Below are 16,727 nucleotides of genomic sequence, written 5' to 3'. Positions count from 1 at the left end.
CATTCAACCTTCTGGTGAAATTGTTTTGGCGCATGCAACAAGATAGCGAAGATTATCAGATAACAGCTCACTTGTGCAAATATGATGTCTGTTTGATTGTGCAAAATGGTGGCCATAAAAGCCGAAAGAGGCACTCGAATGTGACGGAAGATGAGATCTTTTCTGTGAAAGACAAGGTGAGGGTAAGCTTTGGGTCTAGAAACAGGGTGATTGTTGAGTGTGTCTTATGGGATTTTCATGATTTGCAGTGTGGGTTGGCTAATTGCTCATTTTAGCAATGTGGAAGTGACCAAAAGCCGAGCTAGCTAGGAGTCGAACCTAGAATCTTGTGATCCGTAGTCAGATGCGTTATCCATTGCGCCACTAGCCCCATGCGTTTGTATTCACGTGGCCCGCAGAGCGCAAAGATCCTCTTTTGCTTTTTCAGCCAATGAAAGGCAAAGGTCCATTTGCCAAAGAAAAAAGACAGTCAGCCCACCTTAAGTGAAAGCTCTTCCTTCGAGCCGGAATTGAACCGGCGACCAAAGGATACCTGTCCCGCTTCATCTACAGTCCTCCGCTCTACCATCTGAGCTATCGAAGGGAATTGGAGCAGCAGTTTTCCAGGCCTCTTTATGGATATACCATGTCCCACAGACTCCTTGAAAGGGACCCATTGTGACTCAGGCCTTCTGCTAACAGGGGATGCTAGTGCGACACTGAACCATCAAAGGCAAGATTTGGTGAAATGTCTTGTCTTGAGCAAGCATCTGTGACTTGGTGTACCTTGATAACATCACTCCCTATATGCAGTTTAGCTAATTTGGATTATAGTTCTTGCTAGTCATTGATGTTTTTCCCCTATCCCAAGGTTCTGCTAAAGAGAGGTGTAAGCCTCTGTCTCCTTCATCCAATGCAGCTTGCTGAGGAATTCTGTGTCCATACAAACATTTTTCAATGATTTTTTTGCAAAGAATTGGCATGTTTCATAATGATTGCTGAACATTGACAGGCACGTTAAGAACTACTCATTTAAGGATCATCAAACACCTTTAGTGATTCTTAGCAACCAATTCCTGGTGGAGTAACTGAAGCTTATTGTGGGGGGGTGGGGGCTTGGAAGATGACCAGGGGCCTGTTGCACAAAAGTAGAATTAAGACATCCGGGATAAATGACTGAGCTGAGCTCAATGAATCCAAAACATGTGCGTCCAGGCTTAATTGGTTGTACAAAGACCAAGCCAGGATGAGCAGACACGGATTCATCAAGCCAGGTGTAACCAATCCTGGATAGGTGCGCGCTCACGGCTCACTCAAACAGACCCCTCCACAGATCACAGATAAACTGATTTACCATGGCAACTAGAGCCGCGTACTTTTCCCCGTCGGAAGCACAAATCCTCATACGCATACGAGGAGGTAAAAGATATAATTAAGAAGAAAGGCAACACCGCCATAGTGATAAAGCACACTCAAGATTTTTTTAAATTAAATTACCAACCAATTAATTTTATGAAAATGTAATTTGTCATTTCAACCAGAAAATGTTATGTTTGTTAATCTTACGTGAATGAATCATGTCGATCATACATAAAAATAATCCATTTAAAAGTTACTAATTTTAATCATGTTGATCCAACATGATACCGTTGAATTGGATACATTAGTAATCGCAAGGAATTGTGGGATTCCATTTTCTTTGTCTATCTGGGCAGATTGGGGTCTAAGTGTGAGTTTTTGTCCATGGGTTTTATTGTCTAGCTGTTTTACTCTGTTTTAACTAGTGATTTAAACTGACATGTTTTATATCTTTTCTGCACCATGAGTTAGAGTGTGGGAGAGGATGATGACCAAACCCCTTGTGCGGTAAACTGTTCATGTAACTTAAAACAGAATTTGCATTATTTGAACTCCTGTCTTGTCATGTGGGACATTACTGCGCATTACATGTCTTTGATGTAAAAATTAAAAGACCCATTGGTAGAAACTTTGGAAAACCTTATCATTGTCAGATGTATAAATAAGATTAAAGCAAAAAATTAAGTAATATCAACATAAATTTTGTTAGGTAGTCATACAAATTTAAGTTGAATAAACTTAATTTAATGAGGTGTGACCAATTGGAGTGATTCAATTAAGTTGGATCAACTTTTATCTTTTAAGAGTGAGCAACAATATTAATTTAAAGTTGGGTCCAACTGCAGTATTTAGATTGAATCAACTTAAATTTATTAGTTTGAACCTAAGTACATTAAGTAGGACCAATATGATTCATTTTTGTTCAAGTAACGCTATCTAATCATGTGGAAATCATTTCCATAATTTTTTTATGTTCATTCAAAGTGAACGTTTTTTGAGTGTAGTTTACCTGCTTTGTTTTATCCTTATTCAATAAATGAACATAATGTTACACATTGTGTTTTCATATTTTAATGGAATGTGTATTATTTTGTATGACAGAGTACTAGGGCCCCACTGAGGAAAAAGGATAAAGTCATAAATTTATGAGACTGGTTCTTTCTGGAGAAAAGCAACATATTCTTTTTACAGTTTCGATAGTTATGACAATGTGATACTTCATATTCTGGCACATCAGCATGTCTTCGTTTAAGAAACCATACTGAGGTACAATTTCACGAAATGCCCCACATCTGTCATTTTAACAACTATCCTCCTTTAAAACAACTGGTTATAATATTATGACTTGTCTTTTTTTCCCCTCTGTGGCCCTAATATTCTATCATTTTACATATAGCCTTATAGTCTATGGGAAACGGTAAATTATCTAATGATAGCAACATCATCTAAAGCTCATTATTTATCCAAAATGATTGAAATTAATGATCACAAACGTTTAAATAATGACAGTGGGTCTAGTTATATGTGATAACAATGTACAGTGAGCAGTGAAATAACTATTGGTTTCCATTTGAGGCGACTGCTGACTGATGTTAGGGATGAGATTAAATAGATCCTGGAATTTAGCCTGGTCTGGAGCAGGCTAGCTCCACAGAATAAATCTCCATGGTAATTTATACCATAACATATCCTCCTGCCCCCTATCCAGCTTTAGTGCAACCGGATTGGGGATCAATTGAGCCAGGATCACCAAGATATGCTGGCTTAATCCCTTATCCTACTTTTGTGAAACAGGCCCCTGAGCACCATTTTACTTGTGCTTTTGCAATGGCACAACAAACAAATAGCTTAACTGAAATCATACTGACAGCTTCAGTCAAGTCATCGCCCGACGTGGGGCTCGAACCCACGACCCTGAGATTAAGAGTCTCATGCTCTACCGACTGAGCTAGCCAGGCATGAAAGTCTTTCAGAGCCCTTGAAGAAAAAAAAAACAAGATACCAATCCAATGAGATGTGAACGACACATCTATTGCGTTTACAGCTGAGTACATTCAACCTTCTGGTGAAATTGTTTTGGCGCATGCAACAAGATAGCGAAGATTATCAGATAACAGCTCACTTGTGCAAATATGATGTCTGAAAGATTGTGCAAAATGGTGGCCATAAAAGCCGAAAGAGGCACTCGAATGTGACGGAAGATGAGATCTTTTCTGTGAAAGACAAGGTGAGGGTAAGCTTTGGGTCTAGAAACAGGGTGATTGTTGAGTGTGTCTTATGGGATTTTCATGATTTGCAGTGTGGGTTGGCTAATTGCTCATTTTAGCAATGTGGAGGTGACCAAAAGCGGAGCTAGCTAGGAGTCGAACCTAGAATCTTCTGATCCGTAGTCAGATGCGTTATCCATTGCGCCACTAGCCCCATGCATTTGTATGCACGTGGCCCGCAGAGTGCAAAGATCCTCTTTTGCTTTTTTAGGCATATGAAAGGCAAAGGTCCATTTGCCAAAGAAAAAAGACAGTCAGCACACCTTAAGTGAAAGCTCTTCCTTCGAGCCGGAATTGAACCAGCGACCTAAGGATACCTGTCCCGCTTCATCTACAGTCCTCCGCTCTACCATCTGAGCTATCGAAGGGAATTGGAGCAGCAGTTTTCCAGGCCTCTTTATGGATATACCATGTCCCACAGACTCCTTGAAAGGGACCCATTGTGACTCAGGCCTTCTGCTAACAGGGGATGCTAGTGCGACACTGAACCATCAAAGGCAAGATTTGGTGAAATGTCTTGTCTTGAGCAAGCATCTGTGACTTGGTGTACCTTGATAACATCACTCCCTATATGCAGTTTAGCTAATTTGGTTCTTAGTTCTTGCTAGTCATTGATGTTTTTCCCCTATCTCAAGGTTGTGCTAAAGAGAGGTGTAAGCCTCTGTCTCCTTCATCCAATGCAGCTTGCTGAGGAATTCTGTGTCCATACAAACATTTTTCAATGATCCTTTTGCAAAGAATTGGCATGTTTCATAATGATTGCTGAACATTGACGTTAAAAAACTAATCATTTAAGGGTCATCAAAGACCTTTAGTGATTCTTAGCAACCAAACCAAGGATTCCTGGTGGAGTAACTGAAGCTTATTGGAGGGGGGTCTTGGAAGATGACCTCAGGACCATTTTGCTTGTGCAATGGCACAACAAACAAATAGCTTAACTGAAATCATACTGACAGCTTCAGTCAAGTCATCGCCCGACGTGGGGCTCAAACCCACCACCCTGAGATTAAGAGTCTCATGCTATACCGACTGAGCCAGCCAGGTTTAAAAATCAACAAAAATCCTAAAAAGAAAAAAAAAGCGCTATTGTGAAGTCTTTTTAAGACAAGATGACGCCCAATTGCACGATATTCTGTGAGGTTTTGTGGTTAATAAAAGTGAGTTCACTACGTTTTTTAAGAATGTAGTCTGGGCTACATTTTGTAAGACAAGAATGTCAACTGCATGAACTCTTGAGCCTCAGGATAGCTTAAAGTTTTTCTTGTGTCTATGCACTTTTATTTGAAGAACCAAATAAAAGCCATTCAAAATAATTTTTCACTGTGGTCCCCAAACTTCCCACACATTTGTGAGGCATAGTCCATTAGTTAGACTGATCTTTTCCCAAGACTAACGTTTTTAGCTCATGTGTTGAGATGTTATTATTTGTCCACATAATGTCCTTTTACCATCATGCTCTCTGTTTCATGGAGTGCATCAGTACGGGTGTATGACATTATGCTGAGGGTTGTAACACTCACACCCCCACCACTTTTTCTCAAAACATAATGTAGCACATTTTGACTAGCAGTTCAATATTTGTTTCATCAGACAACAGGACAGCCAAAGAGATGTGCAAAAGAAATGTGCAAAATAAAAGAAAGAGAAAAAAATGTGCAAAGGTTATCTTCTGCATTGTGAGTTATTGAACAGGGTTATAGTATTGGGCAGGAAGGATTTCTGGTACCGGGCAGTTCTGGAGCAGAGCTGTCTGAGCCTTCTAGAGAAGGAGCTCCGCTGTTTGTCCAGAACAGGGTGGAGAGGATGCTCTGGGTTGTCCATGATGGAAAAGATCTTGTTTAGTAACCTCCTCTCTGTCACGCTCCTGTCCGGAGTGAGACCGACAGGTCCAAGGCAAGACCAATAAAAACCACTCCACAAGGTTTTTGTGAATGGGGAAAATGGCTGTTATTTTTATTTTACAGCAGGTAACCAGCAGCAATGTCCATACATGCTCTGAAACCCAAACTACCTCTCTCATGAACCAAAATTCACACTCTTTTATAAGACATGGCCCCTCCCCTGGGCCAGGTGGTTTCAGTTGAGGTTAATTGCTGATTTTTGGTCAGGCCCTACAAAAGCCTACCAAACCCAGAGATTGGGTCCTTTGACCCAGGAAATGAAACTGAAAAAGGTAAGACACAAGTCAGTAAGACATACAAAAATACATAAACATAATACACCCAAACAAAGCACCCAAAATAATAAAGGAATAAAGGAGTTAACAGTGTGTATATCAGTGTGTGTTGCTATCAGGAACTTGCTAAGATGTTTTAAATGGTTGAATGTGTGCACCCACCCAACCAGCATTAGCTTAGTCCCTGAGTATATGATGTGTGTGTGTCTGTATGTTTGAGTTCCTGTGTGGAGTTTCAATCAGGGGAAACTGCCACACTCTCCATCACTGCTTCAAAAGTTTCCTGTTTGCAGCCAATGACAGAACCCGCCTTCCTGATCGCCTTGTTCAGTCTTTTGGTGTCACTGACTGCAATGCTGCTTCCCCAACAGACCACGGAGGAGAACAAGGTGCTGGCTACCACAGACTGGTAGAAGATCCCCAGCATCTTGCTGCACACATTAAATGGCCTTTAGCTTCCTTAGGAAGTAGAGTCTGCTGCAGGCCTTCTTGTACACAGCAGGGCTGTGGCTCCTCCAGCTCAGTCTGCTGTCGATAGTCACACCCAGATATTTATACTCCTCCACCGCTTCCACATCCTTGCCCAGGATGCAGAGGGGTTGTAAGACTGTCCTTTTCCTCTGGAAGTCGATCACCATTTCCCTGGTCTTGTCCACATTGAGCAGCAGGTGATTCTCTCCAGCCCACTCCACAAATGGAGATGGAGAGGTCTTCTTAGGAAGGGGGACCAGGCAGGAGGTCTTCTAGAGGAGGGGCACCCTCTCCAGTCTGAGGCTCAGGTTGAAGAGATGCTGGAGAACCGCAGACAGCTGGTGGGCACAGGTCCTCAGAGTACGAGGGCTGACGCCATCCGGGCCGGCTGCTTTGTGCTGGTTAAGTTTCTCCAGCTGCTTCTTCACCTGGCAGGCTGTTAAGGCCCGTTCACACCGGGACGAATTTCGCCGAGGTTTAACGCCTCGTGACTAAACAAAGGGCACCAATGAGAGTGTGCACGAAAAAACGCCACGCGTCAAAGCGTCAAAAAAAAAAATGCCTCGGGTTCGTTTTTTTTTTTTGACGCCTCGCGTCGAAATCTATTCGACCAATGAGAACGGCGCTTTTGCACACGTGTCTGGAGCTTCTGAAGTTGCAGTAAAACACAACTTGGGGGCGCTCAAACACAAAACTGCCTTGCTGAGCACACTTACCAGCGAAGAAGATAGAAGCCAAGTAGCGTCTACACTGCCGCGAAGAAATAATGACGGACATTCTAAAATATCCCCGAACCAAGCACCAGTTGGAGCTACTGGTGCTTGAAATATTCATGTTTCTTTGTATTAGTCTGACAAGCGCGTAAATACTTGCTCTCTTCTTCTGAGTGAAAAGCGACTTTGAGAAGCGTAAAGTTGCGCAGCGCCACCTTGTGTACAGGAGTATTTCTGTTTACATTAAGCGCCATCTAATGTCAGGGAATGAAATTGCATGTTCGCTCGGCTCATCGTCAGCAAAAATCGCCTGGGTGTGAACACAAAAAACGTGGCGAAAAACGCTGGCGAATAACGCCAGACAAATATTCGTCCCGGTGTGTACGGGCCTTTACAGTCAAACAGGGAGGGGGGGGGGGGGGGTTGGACTGGGGGGAGGGGTGATGGACTGTGGGCCCAGTAGGTGTGGTGTATTAGAGGGGGGAGGAAGGTGAGGAGGTGTGGGGGTTTCATGAGGGGGGAGGTCAGATAGCTCAGATAGCTGAGAGGCAGCAGGAGCGGGGGGGTGGTGTGGTGGAGGTGGGGGGGGGGGGGCTGAGGCATTCAGAGAGCTAAACCTATTGAAAAAGGTGTTAAGCTCGTCAGCTCTCTCTTTGCTGCCTGTGATGGGTCTGCTTCTCCCCCCACATCCTGTGATCTTCTTCATTCCAGACCACACCGCCCTCATGTTGTCCTGCTGGAGTTTGGATTCCAGCTTCCTCCTGTAGGAATCTCTCCCGTTCCTCAACTGATCCCTAAGCTGGTGCTGCACCCTCTTCAGCTCCTCCCAGTCTCCAGACCTGAATGCTCTCTTCTTTCTGTTCAGGAGGTTCTTCAGGTCACAGCTAATCCAGGGTTTGTTGTTGGGGAAGCATCGAACAGTTCGAGTAGGCACAACGGACTCCTCACAGAATTTAATGTATTCCGTGATGCAGTCCGTCATGCCGTCAATGTCCTCCCCATGAGGCGTGCATAGAGCGTCCCAGTCCGTGGACCCAAGACAGTCCTGCAGGGCCTGCTCCGTTTCTGGGGTCCACCTCCTCACAGCCTTTATGTGGACACATTCCCGCAGGGCAATAGGGATATAGTTTGGGATGAGGTGAACCAGGTTATGATCAGACCTGCCGAGGGGGGGAGGGCTGTGGCTCTGTATGCATTCTTTGCATACAGCAGATCCAGAGTTTTATTTTCCCGGGTGGGACAGTTCACACATTGAGTGAAGTCCCCAAGCGTTCTGTCCATGTTGATGTGGTTGAAGTCCCCAGTGAAGCTGCAGAAAGAGTTAGGCTGCTGTGTCTGCAGGCGGGAAACGGTGGTAGTGATGACGTCAGCGGCGGCCTCAGCATCGGCGGATGGAGGAACATAAACTTTCACCACCACAACCGATGTGAACTCCCTCGGCAGATAATAAGGCCGGAGTCCCACCGCCAGCAGCTCCACATGCGGCGTGCAGAGTCAATCCTTCACGCAGACGTGTCCGGAGTTACACCACCGCTCACTCACGTAGAGAGCAATCCCGCCTCCCCTCTTCTTACCGCAGCCGGCTGCATCTCTGTCCGCTCTCACAGTCGTAAAACCGGAAACCGCGACGCTGCTGTCCGGTATGTGGGAGTGCAGCCACGTCTCGGTGGAGCTCAGTAGGCTGCATTCCCGATACTCCGTCTGGGTGTTCATTAGCGTCGTTAGCTCCTCGGTCTTGTTGGCCAGTGAGCGCACATTCCCCATAATGACTGCAGGCACGACAGGCTCTAATCTCCTTCTGTTCATCTTAACGTGAGTCCCGGCTCTGCGACCCCGACGTCTCCTCCGTAACTCCTTCGGAATCTCATGCCGAGCTCCATAAAACAGGCTTGGCTCTCTCAGGGCCAGCAGCTGGTCGCGCGTGTAAACAATGGCCATGCTTTCCATTGTTATTCCCTCCGATGTGAGAATAATAACGAGAGAAAAAAGTAAATAAAAAGCACAAAAAATGGAAAAATGACAGAAATAATAGAAGAACAACAAAAAAAGTGAGAAAAAAGGAAAGGAGACGATAATTACAGACTTGAGTAAAAAAGCGATTACAGGAGCTATGCCAACAGGCGTCCGTTCACGACGCCATCTCTTCTCGAGAAGAAAATATAACAGATATATAAAAAAATAACAGCCATAAAACAATATGTCTTCTTTACGACCAAACTGTAAAACTAAAAATTATCCAGCAGGCAATGATCTGAACTTTTGGACTAAAACGATTACAGATCCCAGCCCAAACGGTTGCCGGAATAAAGACTCATCAGTGTCAACCAATCCTCTGCAGAGAGATCATCTTTCTGAGGAGATTTTTTTGGATCCACTTCCAACTCAATCCTTTATCTTGCTGCTTGCAGATGCTTCAATCTGTGTGAGGATGGCAATCTGACCTGGTTCCAATGCAATCTGTCTTCTCACTTCCAGACTTTCGGTGTGAGAAGACGTAATAATCATGAGTTGCAGCTACCAAGTCTGTTGAAGCAAAAAAAAAAAAATACAATTAATCATAAAGATGCCTTCTTTTAAATGTTGCAAAACAGTCTCAGGTACTTCTGAATATGGGCACTAAACTTGCTTTTTTGATAGTGATGGACGTAATGGTCAGGCAGTGATAACAGCACAATCAGTCAAGCCCACAGACAGTTGCTCATCCAAGTTACGAGTTATGAGTTTACACCATCATCAACCCCACATCCAGCATACTCACAAGAATGTGAAGATGCTGAATGCCCACACATATCCCAAGGCCTCTATTCTGGCTCTTGTCTTGGCTTTTCTCACCCCAGGAGTAAGCAAGTTATTAGAATGTGTGTTGGTCAGACTATTGCCAACATACATGCCTAAAAGTGATTGCATTTCTCTTTAAAATAAAAAAAAGTACATGTGTAAATGTAATACATGCTGACAATTGTCAAAAAATGTAGTGCATTTGACTAATATGGGTTTTTATTTTAACTTCTCTGCCTCTGTTTTAATTATATTGTAAAGCGCTTTGAGCTTTTGAAAAGCTTGAGAAGTGCTTTTTATAAATAAAATTTGATTTTATTTCATCAATTACATGTAATAGTGTATTGCAACAGTGCAACCTATTGCTTACTGCAGTTAATTGCCTAGCTTTGGTTATCAGGCCAAATGCAATATACATTATTTGTAAAGAGTAAACCAGAAGGAAGGTTAGAATAGTGAGTTTGTTATGGTTTCAATATGTTCAAAAAAAAAAAAAACATTGGAAAAAACTGATTAAATGTGTGCTAAAGTGCACATTAAATTTGCATTGGTATTTAAACATGAAAACATTTCACATTTACATGTCTTTTTTCAGTTTGTAAGATGTCTAATTTATTAAAAGTTTTTTTTCTCTATTTTAACTTCCAATGAAAACAATCAGCTTCTTTTATTTCGTTCATTCATTCATTTATTTATTGTGTTTGCACCATTATGTACATGTGATATGGAGGGTTAGAGCAGTGTTTTTCAACCTTTTTTGAGCCAAGGCACACTTTATCCTTGACAAAAATCCCGTGGCACACCAGCATCCAAAAATTATAAAAGGAGAATGTAAGGATTCATTGGTTTTGTTTTGTTCTTGGTCATGTTTTTGGTTTTCTATTTGTCAGTCACTCCAGTTTCAGGTTCATGATCCACAGCTGTCTTCAGTTTATTACCCTCAGCCTATTTAAGTGTCTTGGTTTCTGTTCATCCTTATCAGGTCATCTGCTCTGGGTCATCTGTTTGTTTCTCCCCATAGTTTTGTCATGTTTCAGTTTGTTAATTAAATGTTTTATTTCCTGTCACCAATCCTGGTCTCCTGCATTTTGGGTCCTCCACCACCAGTTCATGACAGAATGACCTGACCACCTTGGACCCAGCAGTAGAGTTATTGTCATGCCATTCCATGCCACGCCAGCTGAGTTCCTGCAGCATTGTTCATGCAATGTACTTCACGTCAAGCCTATCTGTTCCTGAGGGGATTGCTGGGACCATCCTTCAAGCATCCTGTTCCTGTGGAGGGTCACTGGGGCCGCTCCTTTTCATGTGCCTGTTCCTGAGGAGGGTCGCCAGGACTGCTCCTTCATGTTCCCTGTTTCGTCTCCAGGGCCCGCTCCTCTTCATGTCTGTTCCTGAGGAGGGTCGCCGGGGCCACATCATGTTCCCCATCCCTGAGGATGATCACCGTTCATCCCCATTGGCCATGTTTCCTGTTCGAGAGGAGGGTCACCGGAGCTGCTCCCATTCAGGTGTCCTGTCTCTTGGGAGAGTCGCTGGGAGCGCTCCTCTTCATGTCTGCTTCTAAAGAGGGGTTTGTCATCCCTCACTTCTGCTCAACTGCAGGAACCCGAACTGTGTTCTGGACTTTTTTTTCGTTTTTTTTTTCTTTTCTGTTCCTCCAGGTCCCTTCCTAGAGGTGTTTGGGATTCAGTGGTTTGGTTTTGTTGTTGGTCATGTTTTTGGTTTTCTATTTGTCAGTCACTCCAGTGTCAGGTTCATGATCCACAGCTGTCTTCAGTTCAGTTAATTACCCTCAGCCTATTTAAGTGTATTGGTTTCTGTTCATCCATGTCAGGTCATCTGCTCTGTTTTGTCACTGGTCATGTTTCAGTTTGTTTGTTAACTGTTTTCTTTCCGGTCACTCTCCTGCATTTTGGGTCCTCCACCACCGGTTCCTGACAGAAAAACTCAATAGTCTGAATTGATGTACAGTCCCTCCGCAATGCTTTTTCTAAAAGATGTAATAATGGTTTAGTTTTTCAGTAATAATTTTCAACTAAATTATTTGACATTTTACCCTGATAGTTGTTTTTCCCTTCAGTGTATTAACATGCAATTTTGTGCAACCTTAAAAAAAAAAATATATATATATATATATATATATATATATATATATATATATATATATATATATATATTCTTTCTAAATTGTGATTTATATTTTTACATTTTTTTATGTTGGTGCAAAGGCAACTGTAATGTTTGAACAATTATAAGATCACTGTTAAATTTTATACAAAGACTAACATATTTTCTGTAGCTATGCAAAAAGTGAACATGTTGAAGTTTTATTAGTTTTAACTCTTGTCTTAATCCAGCGCTTCTCAAATAGGATGCGATGCCAGGGGGGGCATGCAGTAGTTGCGATTTTAGGCACAGGTAATACGGACAATTGCCCGTGGTCCAAATTTAACAGGGGTGGGGGCGGCAGCGGCTTAGTCCCGTCTCCTGTCACACGCGGCTCACGGGTGTGAGAGGGGAGCGGTAGTGGGCTCAGGCTGCCAGGTGGAACGGCGCACGCTAAGCGCTGCCTCGATTGAGCAACACCAGGATGATCACGTGCCTTTAGATGACTCAGCTCATGCTACTAATGCCATTCTTTATCAACTATTGTAGACATTTTCATGACGTATCTGTATTTTCCATGAATGTATTCTTTGTCTGCCTGTCTTTAGTTAGTGTCAGTATTTGACTTAAAGACAGCAAGTAATGCAGGAAAGCAGCCCCCATTTTTTGAGATCATAAATAATCCTATTTAGAAAAAACATCAGCACAATGTTTTTTCACCTATTTCTTCAGACTAAAAACATTAAATATATTTGTGCTGCTGTGTTAATGTTTCAGATCAATTTAAATTTAAAATTTATTGATTTAATTATTTTTCTTAGAATCAAATGGTTCAGTTGGTCAAAATGTTTCTAGTTTAAATAATGATTGACTGATTCTTTTTATTTCAGGCACTTCAAGCTTCTTTTCGATTCTAGACTATAACAGGGTTCCTGTGGCTAAATAAAGTTAATATTTATTGAAAGTGGATTTATATTGCTTTTTTTCTTTTGATGAATGTTAAAAAATACAACTTTAGTTATACTTACACAATGTTTATAGATACTGATCTTATTCAAAGTCACTGCGGTGAGTGTGTGTGTGAGGTGGGGGGTTGGGGGGGGGCACAAAACATTTTCTTTTTCCTAGGGGGGACCTTGCAAAAAATAATTGAGAAGCACTGGCTTAACCCTTGTGCTATCTTAGATGATTCCACCCTTACATTGAGGTGTTATTCCTACCATGACAAAGGTGGATAAAGGTGGAAAGATTTCATGTAATCCATGGACACCAGTGAAGATCACAAATCATTGAAGAAAAAAGGTTCAGAGCACTGTCTAGTGGGTCTAGATGACCCAAATCCCAACATTAAAGTGCCTAGGATAGCACAAGGGTTAATCAAAGATGAAGTCTTTGAAAACTTTGACAAAAATGCTTTTTTTTTTTTTTTTTAGATGATTAAATTGTTTCGATTTAGTTTAATTGTGTCTGTTGGCCACTTCACCTTAATCCTGTTTCTTAAATGTTGTTATTACTTTTACTTAAGTTTACCATATAAAATAATTCAGATGTTATTAGAAAAGTGCTTCAGTTAGAAAGATGACTTGGACCAAACTCTGGGATGTTTGGCTGTTAATAAACACAAACCTTGAAGGAGAACTAAACTGTTGACCTTTTGATTTCACCAAGAAGATTTCACCAAGAAGAAACTTTTTGTGTGTTTGTTGTGGTTTTAAGATGTTTAACAGGGAAGACTCATTGTACGCCGAGATGCTGTCACTTTAACCCGATGCATCATGGGAGATGTAGTGCGAAACTGCCTAAGATCGCAGACAGACTCACTTCACTAAGCTTTATTGTTTTGTTCACTTGTTCCACGTTCTGATACCGGATTCTGTGGAAAGCTACACCGCTAAAGACGAGCTTTAGCTGGTATTTTTGTTGGAACCAAAAAACTTTATGAACAGAATCGGAACAAGGAAGTGAAGACTTTAACCACTTCTGATTGGTCAGACTGATGACGTATGATTAAGCCTCGAAGAATAATTGGTGGAGACAGTTAAAGGGGGGGACTTTTCCGAAAAGCTGCGGCTAAATTGCGGGACCGCCATTCTTATCAAAATGTCTTTAATAGAATCAAATAAACAAAGAAAACAAGTATTTTATGATCTTTCATATTCTTAACTCCTCAGTGTTTTATCAGGACCTGTTTGGATGAACACAGAGCTGATATCCTGAAGATGGAAAATATTTTTAGATCAGTGAATGGGTAATTTCCCACAGTACACCTGACCATATCTTACGGCACACTAGTGTGCCGAGGCACACTGGTTGAAAAACACTAGGTTACAGGACAACAACACGTACGGGTCGGTCAAAGGACTGTTTTGCTCTTAGGTGCAAAGTGTCTTCACGATTTTGCAATGTGTGATGTTTTAAAACATCTGCGTCCAACCACGCCACACAAACAAATGACATGCCCACCATCCACAAAAGGAATAAATCCAAAATTTAACAAAGTGCTTTAATTAACCTATGGAAGGGAATGTTAAGTAAAAAAACTTAAAATAGTAAAAAATGATCAAAATATTTCTAACTGGATACTACACTGACAATATATTCATGTTCAGTCATTTGAATATGTTGCATTTGAGATGTTTTTAAACCCTACATTTCAACAAAGTACACTTCTCATAAAATAACAATCAAATGATTTCTCCCAATGTCTATGTATGCAAATTGAGCAAAACTTAAAATAATTTTCTGCAAATAGCTTTTTGATTATTTTTATTAATTTGTCAGTTATTAATATTATAGTAAAATCAAAAATAGATGTGCTCATCATCACCTAGCCATATAAGTTTGCAGTCACTTTGGTATTGTGTTTATGTTCACATTTAGAGGCCACTCATAGTTTACATAAAAAAAGCTCTTGGAGGCTGCAAAATCCCACATCTTAATATCAGAATGACCTCTGAAGAAGTCATGTCAGTGGATGCAATCATTAGATTACATTCCTTCCACAGTGTGAATGCATTCATCAGAAGACAGACCACATTTCAAAGCTCTTATCATGTGAGATGATGATGATTCACTTTAGCAAACCACACAAAAAAATCAATTGGGTGTGATTGCAGTGTGGTCTGCTTAAGTGGGGACATCTTATCTCTTGTGGATGGAAGTGAAGCAATTTTTTTATTTTTTTTATGCAATTGAAGTCCCATAGGGCAGAAGTAACAAGTTGTGGTTGAAGGAGCCTACTAATTCTCTCGAGAGCAAAGCCTAGCTTGGCATGGCAGAAGAAATCAGACGAATAACTATTCTTCAAGCACAAATTTGATTGAGAGCTGATTAGAAATGGCAATTGTTAAAAAAAAATTCTGAACCCTCTTTATTCCCATTGGGAGCCATGGAGATGCAAGAGCCTACCCACCTTCTGAAGGGCAAAGGCAGGGTACACTCTGAACAGTAAAATTGTCCAGACAAACAATCATATACAATCACTAATTGAGCTATGAAGTGTGTTTTTTGGACTGTGGGAGGAAGCCGGAGTCTTAGTAAAAACCCACACATATGCAAGGAGGACATGCAAAAACTCCACACAAAAAAGACCCAGATGGGATTTAAAACAGGAATTTCTGTCTCTGAGGCAAGAGTGCTAGCCCCTGTAACATCATGCACCCCTGAGTGTTGTCATTTTATCCTCAAATCAGCTACTTTTCAACTGTTTAAATACAAGCATTTAAAGGCTATAATTGGTTCAGGAGGCTTATGAGTATATAGCAAATAAATGCATTTTTCCAACAGGTGTAAGTGTGTAGCTGTGTTGCACATTACTGTTTCGACTTCCACGAAAATTTATGCAACGCTTAATGGTTAGGTTAGAAGAAAAGCTCAGAAAGAAATCTAATTGAAAAATTATTTAAAAAGATAGAGCTTCTCAATGCACAAATGATTTAGGGTCTTTTTTCCCAGGAAAGTTATGCAACTTTAAAATAACCTATCAGCCTGTGATACTAAAAGATTTTTTGAAAGCAATGTCATCCTCATTAGGTAAGAAAAATATCCCACCATGAAACCCTGTTAAGCTTCAAAACTGTTGTTAGCTGTTGTTAAGGTTAAAAAGACTGTAGTTAGGTTTAAATGCAAGATTTATTACAAAACTCTGTTGGGATCTTCAGGAACAGGAGTTTCCTTTTTCCTGTACATTTTTAATCCTGTGAATAAAATGAATCAAAGACCAGTGCACACAAAAAAGAGACACAAGTTTTGGGATGTTTGACGGATTTTTATTAAATTAAATTTGTCATGGTGCCTCTGTCAGACTCCTCCCCTCTCTGCTTGGTTCCTGACGTGACTCAGCTGCGACCACTTACTTCATCACCTGCCTGTCTTCTTAAGGAGCCCCTGGACCAGAATTCATCGCCAGTCCGTTGCCCCTGATGGTGCATAGAATGGTTGTCATGTTCATAGCTCTTGTTATTAAGCCTTGTTTAAGTCTCGCTCTCTACCTTGTTCCCAGGAATCCATAAACACGAGTGGTCGTCTGAGTCTTCTTCATCCACGGATCCAAGCCACAGCCTTCCCTCCTGTCACGCCTAGAGCCTCTGCCGTTACTCTTGAAACACCACGAGCCTCTGCCGACCCACCAGTGACGCCACGAGCCGCCGGACCGAACCAACCTCGCCGTGGGTTCCTGAAAGGACGTCAACTCTGACTAGAATAATCCACAAACCAAGAATCAATATTAAAACCTTTCTTCACTCCACCACGTACTCACCTGTGTTTCTTCCGGGTTCCAGCGTCTGGGTCTATCCGTTACGCTCGTCATGACAAAATTGTTCTTTTAAGGTTATAATTATATCATTACACTTTGCAATTTCCCCCATTCCTCTG

The 16,727-nt window shown here is 41.6% G+C and overlaps 6 non-coding genes across 6 annotated transcripts; all 6 read right to left on the bottom strand.

The window, feature by feature from the left end:
• Positions 1 to 297: 297 nt before the first annotated feature.
• Positions 298 to 370, bottom strand: trnar-acg. The gene has a single exon. It is a non-coding gene; the product is annotated as a tRNA-Arg (tRNA).
• Positions 371 to 494: 124 nt separating this feature from the next.
• On the bottom strand, positions 495 to 583 carry trnay-gua. The gene is given in 2 exon segments: positions 495 to 530; positions 547 to 583. It is a non-coding gene; the product is annotated as a tRNA-Tyr (tRNA).
• A 2,640-nt stretch (positions 584 to 3,223) lies between these two features.
• On the bottom strand, positions 3,224 to 3,296 carry trnak-cuu. The gene has a single exon. It is a non-coding gene; the product is annotated as a tRNA-Lys (tRNA).
• A 390-nt stretch (positions 3,297 to 3,686) lies between these two features.
• trnar-acg lies at positions 3,687 to 3,759 on the bottom strand. Its single transcript has one exon. It is a non-coding gene; the product is annotated as a tRNA-Arg (tRNA).
• A 125-nt stretch (positions 3,760 to 3,884) lies between these two features.
• Positions 3,885 to 3,973, bottom strand: trnay-gua. Its single transcript is given in 2 exon segments — positions 3,885 to 3,920; positions 3,937 to 3,973. It is a non-coding gene; the product is annotated as a tRNA-Tyr (tRNA).
• A 603-nt stretch (positions 3,974 to 4,576) lies between these two features.
• trnak-cuu lies at positions 4,577 to 4,649 on the bottom strand. Its single transcript has one exon. It is a non-coding gene; the product is annotated as a tRNA-Lys (tRNA).
• Between the last annotated feature and the right edge of the window lie 12,078 nt (positions 4,650 to 16,727).

Source organism: Oryzias latipes, chromosome 6 (assembly GCF_002234675.1).
Source record: "Oryzias latipes chromosome 6, ASM223467v1".
Taxonomy (NCBI): Eukaryota; Metazoa; Chordata; class Actinopteri; order Beloniformes; family Adrianichthyidae; genus Oryzias; species Oryzias latipes.
Note: the sequence above shows the minus strand (reverse complement) of the source record. Positions and strands in the feature narration are given on the sequence as shown.